The following is a 7,690-nucleotide window of genomic DNA, read 5'->3' on the forward strand; positions in this document are numbered from 1 at the left end:
AACCGCGAAGGGGACAGGGCACATGTGATAGGGGCATTGATAGACCCTCGGGGTTTGTAACCACAGTTAGTTGACCACGTCGGAGTTTTCACCGCAGCTTTGACATGTGAACGTAGTGAAACTGTCAGAGTTAATGGGGTTAGGTGGTAACTGCCGGGACTTTGGAACTACAGTAGGGGTGGACACATGCAACTGTTAGCGCGAGGGTAGCCGGAACCGCCGGGGCAGACCGCAGAGGTGGCAGCTTGTGGTTAGACCACGGCTGGTCACATGCAACCGCCAACCTCCTCCACCTGGTTAGTTGACTACCTACGGTTCTGAGTTAATACAATGTTTATTTTTGGGTTTTAAATGGTTTGTTCGTTGAAACTAATTCGACCACCTTAGGAACCTAGCCTAGGTGTCATGCAACAACAAGACCGATTTCTAAAACACATCCTGAAGTAGACAATTCATCCTGAAATCAACCCATGTTGGTTTTGATGCATCTACAGGCCTATAAGAGGCGGATTTCATTCTTTGATCACGAGGAGGGTAGTTTTGGTTTTTGTATGCAGATTCTAGAGGTCATAGGCAGTTTTGTTTTCCGTGTTACAAGAGTATCCGAAGTCGGAATTGGGAACTGTGACAGGCGTTGGAAAGCTAGTTCAGAGTGCTATCTAATGACAGTGATCATAAGTGCCTATGTGCACATTCAGACTGATAAAATATCTGTGTAATCAACTCCTTCTTTTAATTCCTAATAAAAATGGTTGCCCATCTTGAAAGTGGACCCAGAGACATAGTCCATCAGGGACGAGCTCCGTCATTAATCTCGCTGTCTGGTATCGCTATGTTTTTACTATTGTAACTTATGTTATGCATCCTAACTGTGTTTAATTAGCCGTCGTAAAGTCTTCTTTTCAAGTAGTTTTCCTCGATTTCTGTGTTTTGAGCTAACATTCAATTCATTAATGGTTAATTGATTCTACATCAATTTAAGTCTATGATCATTTCAGATCATATAATTTGGTATCAGATTAGGTTGTGTTTGTAGAATTTTCCATTGAATGTTAACTAGGTCAAAGCCGCAACGAGGAGAACGAATCCTTGAGTAGATCGATCCAGAGATTAGAAAGCAACGAGTCATTCAAAAATCGACCATGTCAGGACCTGATGCAGGTGAAAAAACTGAAACTACGATGAGTGAAGAACAGTTTCAGCAAGCATTCTTGACTATGAAGCAGATGTTGGGAGAATTGTACGAAGACAAGAAGGTGAGAGATGCAACTTCTTCTTCAAAGACATTGAAGAAGGACAAAGGTAAAGGGAAGACTGATAAACCACTTTTACCTCCATCATCTCCATCATCTTCTTTTTCTTCCAGTGCAGAATCTAAAATGGAAAAGAAACCTAAGAAAACATCTCTTTTGAAACTTGATGTGAAATTTGAGTTACCTGTTTATGATGGAAAAATGAATCCTGAAAAGCTAGATAAATGGATTAAGTAGCTAGTAGTTTATTGTCACATTCAGAACATTTCTAACGATAAAACGAAAATTCAGTTAGCAACACTTAGAATGGGGGGAACAAATTTAATTTGGTGGGAAAGTAAAACTCATATAGATGTAAAGCATAAAGGAAAAGTCATTTCGTCATGGTCTAAGTTTTTAAAAGCTCTTAGGAAATAGTTCTATCCTTTAGGATACATGTAGCAAGATGTTATTGATTGGCAGCATCTGAGGCAAGGTAAAGGGCAGAGTGTTCAAGAGTTTACTCAAGAGTTTATAAAGAAAGCATTGGCACTTGGTATTTCATTGGTTACACGTGAAACTTTGTTAAAATACATCGACAATTTACATTCATATTTGAAACATGATTTATTGATGTTTAATCCTGATGATTTTGATGAGGTGTGTGTTCAGGTCATACATATTGAATCAGGTGGCAGACCATTCAAGTTTTCATCGTAGTCATCCAAAGAGTTGGAAACCAAAGATTCCAGTGACAGTAAGGGGAAGAACATTTCGAAGAGAAAGAAATCAACGATCGTTCAGAAGGAAAGACCTACTTGTTCTCATTGCTAGAGAATCGGTCATGATGAATCTAAGTGTTGGAAACTTCATCCAGAACTTAAGCCCAAAAAGTTCCTTAAGGAGAAGGATGAAAAGAAGGCCATTGCAGCAGTCCAGCAAGATCTAGGTTCAGATTCAGGTGATGAAAGGAGGATAACCGCTATGGTTATGAAAGTTAAAACTTCTGACACTGGTTCAAGTTCGAAAATTATTGCATCTTCATCAAACATAAATCCTTCACGTGAGGATAAAAGAGTTGAATTGTTTAACATAAGGATACCTTCTAAACATACAAAGATAGATACAATGTTTGATAGTGGATCACAGGTGAATTTAATCTCTGAATATTTAGTTAAAAGTTTGGGTTTGGAAACAAGGAATCATCCAAGACCTTACCCATTAGGATGGCTAAATAAATCAACTTAGATAAAACTCACCAAACAGTGTTGATTAAGATTTTGCATAACAAGTAATTACATTGATGAAGTGGAATTAGATGTGGTTCCAGTAGACATATGTGGAGTTGTCTTAGGAAGTCCTTATCTTTATGATCGTAACGCAGTTATTTACAGGAGAGAACATACATATCACCTTAAGAAAGATGGGGTTGAATATATTGTCAAGGCACATCAAAACAAAAATCACTTGAGTTCAGTTAACGTTAATCAGATGAAGTGATTAATAATTTCAAACAAGAGATTTGTAATCATGTGTATGAAAGGAAAACATAACAATCGACATGATGGTTGTTTAAGTTCCTTCTCAACGTTATAGGCACATTGGGGAGGATCCCTAACGATTGACTAGTTCCTTTGTCGAAGCCTGTCAGATTTCTCATCTCAGGCAGAAGCGATGGCGAACCAAGCGCTTTCCAAGTAGTTGAGGAAAGGATACTCACAGAAGCCCCTTCATCTATGATGGTACCGACCATGATCATTTTGTAAGCTTGTACAATGATTTGGAATGGTACATTAGCTGGTAAATGGGGTCTGCCTAGTAGATTCCAATCGAAGGAAACAACTAGGTTTCTTGGAGGTGGGACTGAATAGACGACTAGATATGACTCTGACAAACTTCCTTCCTATGGTAAAGGAATGGGTAAATTTCCCCCATGTTCATCGGAGTCTGTGTTTACGAAAAGAATTTGAACGGTGTCGTTCTCATTCTCTTCATTGATTGTATCATCTGAAGATGGACCTTCCAAAGACAAAACCGGGTCGACTGCTGCCTCAACCTTTTGACTTTCATCTGGTATGGATTTAGCGGGTTTATTTTTAGTGATAGATGCTTTGATCGACCACAATGGCGTGTCAGTCGGATTTTCAACTAGCGATGGACTCGGTAAGAGTTTCTTGTGTCCAGGAGGAAGCCATAGCAGTGAAGCAGGACGGTTGTCCAAGACTCTTTTAGCTTCATCTAGGAAGGGACGATGGTGGACGACGTGATCACCTTCACATAGTTTATAATGAAATTTACATTTCCTTTTCTGTCCAAATGCTTCACTTTCACTAGTTGATGGTGTACTTTCAACATGATCTTCAGAGGTTGATGACACCAAATTGTGCAAACGAGGAGACCAGTCCCTTAAGATCCGAGGGATGCAAGGACAATCTCGATGATCGTGGTCTCCTTTGCAAATGACACATGGAGATTTAGGCTTGGACGGTGCAGTGTGTGGATTTTCACTAGACGATGCCTGGTTACCCCTTTTTGCCTTTGGCTACTTCTTCTTCTTCTCTTTCTTCTCTTTCCCCTTCTTCTCCTTAGTTACTTGATTTTTGGCTTTACCAACTTCATCAAACGAAGAGGAAGGAGGAGAGGGAGAATCTGACAAAGTATAAGGTTGGAGGGTAACTTTAGTATCATCTAGTTGTTGACTCGATTGTTTAGGAATCACGGTGTTCTGAACGATGGAGGTCGAGAAGCGCCATATTGGTAAGCCAATCATCAATCCTGGAAGTGACAATGTGGCCATATGAGGTGCACTGATATCTCCCCAAGGGAAATCCTTGGTTGGTGGACTCCATTTTCCTTAACCTAATACCAAAGCGAGACTAGTGATATTATTTCGATTAAAATAAATTTTAGACGCTTTGACACAACTTATTTTTTCAATTTTTAAGAGTCGAGAAAAAACAAAAGATGACTCTAGTCACCTTCGATTTTTAATGAGCCTGAAGTGACAAGTGCTCAGATGGACCTTTTCCTTTAAGGAGTCTGAAAAGAAATGAAAGAGACTACTCTGGAAATCTAGACAGAGTAATTACCAAACGAATCGCAAAACTGCAGAATACTTTTTACTGTATGGCAGTCAATCTTCTCGAATGTTGTGTTCAGTGCATTGCGATCTATAGGGCGGCAAACACGGCTTCCTATTGATAAAGGATATAGCCTATTGTGGTCCCCGAATATATACTCGACGGTACGTGGGAGCACAAGTCCGTACTGGCACTTGTCATCTTAAAGAGGAGGAATCACTCAACCAACAATGAAAGCGATAGTTACCAGGCTTTACAACGCTAGAATTCGTCTCTATCCTAGACTTCTAGATGTTTTGCGTTAGGTTCCAAAGCGTTTTTATGTTCATTGAATTTATTTTACAGTTGATCTTTCTTAAGAAATTTTCCTTTCAGGTTCACCGCGTGATGTAGATATACAATTCCTAAAATGCAATCTAAGATGATAAACAATCGTTTAATCTTTTTTTTTGCAATGAAAATCCTAGCTACTAAAGAAAGAGAGATGATATTCTTTCAACATAGAGCAGAGAGCACACACTAGATGCACTGTCCTAAATCAAACCGACAAGCAATCTAAATGCAAATGAACATGCATGTATTTGTTTTCAGCTTTCTTAATGTGAATGACAAGAAGAATGCTAAGTACAAATCTGAATTATCTTTTCAAAGCGATAGTACTAACAAATTTCTCTTCAAAAACGAAAGGAAGATAATGATGACACTTTGCTATTTTGAATTGAAAACTACTTTCGACACTTGAAAAACTACTAATTCAAATCAAATACAAGAGTAACCATATAATTGACCATCTAAAACAATAGAATTCTTTTCTTTGACTGAAAACGACACTTGCGACACTTCCAAATCAAAAGACGACAGTTTGACTACGTTACTTTTTGTAAAAGAGAACTGTAAATGGTGCACAATACATAAAAACATTCACAATTCTTTGTACTATGGAGGTGGAATCATGCAAAGGAAGGGAGTTTCCACAGTGGTATACTGATCACAAACAGCAAAACTCCTGAATAAAGATGAAGAGAGTGAACACATAAACCAAAATCTGAGAGCAGAAGAGGTCTTATTTGATCAACGCACCTACAACACAGGGAAAGTGCGATGTAGTGCACCTACTACACACGGGAGGTGCGATGCATCCAGATTCCCAAGAGGAGAAAGTGTGATGGTCCAAGGACGAGACTTCAACTTGGTTCTTGGTCACAGTTTACAGCTTAGTTCAGGGATTTAGGTCGAGCTAATGATAGTTAGTAAATAGAAATCACAGGGGCTGATCTAAAGAGGTTACTAGAGCCACCACTAGGGAAATTAGGATGTTTGTAAATTGATTGTTCAGTTTATAAACAAAACTTGGAGATAGACTGAAGCAGCGTTGATCTACTTTGCACTTGCATAGCAAATGCAGTTCGAAGGCTGGCTGGCTTAACTTCAGGCTCTGTCTGTAAGTTTATAAAACAAGCAAACATAGACAAGCAAACAATCTATTCGCTCCCCAGCGGAGTTGCCATTTTGTTATCGGGAAATCTAGTGTTTATGCAGAGCTACTAGTCCCACTAAGACGGGTAGCTATCTTAGAAACAAACAGATTAAAGTTACATTCTTTTTCCTTTATGAGAAGTAGATAGGAGAAGATCAAAGAATACCAACCTCAATCCTTCGCTCGGTTCTTTGCTTGTTCCTTTTCCTCACTGACCGGTCTTTTCCGCTTCTTCCTTGACCACTCCACTTCAAAGAGTACCTGTAAAGTCAAAGCAGCATAATACCTTCAAATTATAGATATCTACAATCATAAACAATATAGGACCAAATATTTATTGACCACACAAATGCATATACTATCAGACATACAAGAATGTGGAGGAAAACTTGAATAGCTTTATTAATATGAAGATTAGAAGAGAGGATTACAACCCATTGTTCTGATCCAGCGTCATCCTCTCAGCATGAAAGCCCTTCTTCACCTCATGAAAAGCTTAGATCACCTAACACTATGATATTCCACCAGGAAACCAACAACACTTCCTTACAAGATACAAAATTCCAGCCTCTAGATCTCTGGGATGAGGGATCCATATATAGATGATTGCAGGGAGGTGAGTCAGCTTTTGGGATTTTGATTAGTGTCTTCTCTCTGATAGTTCTTGGTTCCACTTGGAGATTGATGATCTCTTACTCATCCCTGGGAAAATTCAGAGAGGCAAGTGTCACAAGAGAAGTTTCTGGAAGATTCTATGATCATCCACCTCGCAAACTGTCTCTGCCATTTGTCCACTCTCGCCCATCACACCCTACAGAAGGGATTTTCAGTATGCATCACACCCTTTACACTGGGCAGGTGAGATGCATCACACCCTTAACACTGAGCAACCTGTATGGTCCAGTTTTGACTAGTTCTGAGCAGTTTCTTGTGGAGAACTTCTGGGAGATGATGTAATCAGCTGACCTTGTTCCTTTAGGGTATGAAACAACACATTTAGGGACTCAAGAGCCCTTGGTTTATGGACATATATGATTGGGGTTGCAGTGCCCAAAAATGTCTATAACATTTACGACTACCTCTCATGGAAATGGTCATAGATGAATGACTTACTTAATGCAGTTGAATCCCAAAAAATGATATCTAATTTAATTCACTGTGAAAAACCCCTAAATACTCAAAATATTTAATGTTGTCATCCTCCGCATGAATTTTCCATTGGTACTTTTCCTTCACACAATAGTTTTTCCAGATGATTTCAAATACTATGTGCATTTGTGGTCTTACATTTGTGAATTAAATACTTAGAATCAAATATTAAATTAAGTTTTTCTTTAATGCTTGTGAGGAAGGGGTGTTGTGCAAATAGAATGGATGTGCATTCAACATTATTAAATTCCATAGAAAAAAATTGGAAACATTAGGTTTTTTAAAATTGAATTGTTCAAAATACTTGTGGAACTTGTGGAGTGAGGGAGTTTGTAGCTACAATTATTATGAATAGTTTCACAGAACAATTATCATTTGCCTTGAACAGGTGTGCGGAGCAAGGAATACATTTTTTTTCACAATGTTCTGACCATCCAGTAAATTTTTCAATCGCAAAGTTCTTCTGCACATCTCCTTCCTGTTAATATTGAATATGCAAATATTTAATATGATTTATTTAGCACTAAAAGTTAAATTGTTATCATGACTATGCATAAACTATCATGGAAAATTCAAAGGAATGCTGATTCAATGAAATTATCATTACCGACAAGAAACATTGCTTCCTCATTTTTTTGTTTGCACATCCTCATTTATGTAATCAACCTACAATTACATCAATTATTGCATCATTGGTTAGAACAATAGAATAATAATGATACAATCTGAGCGATATGCAAGGAGATGACCTC

This window comes from Pinus tabuliformis, chromosome 4_1 (genome assembly GCF_031772625.1).
Source record: "Pinus tabuliformis cultivar Carrire ecotype Pingquan chromosome 4_1, CPIR1, whole genome shotgun sequence".
Classification (NCBI taxonomy): Eukaryota; Viridiplantae; Streptophyta; class Pinopsida; order Pinales; family Pinaceae; genus Pinus; species Pinus tabuliformis.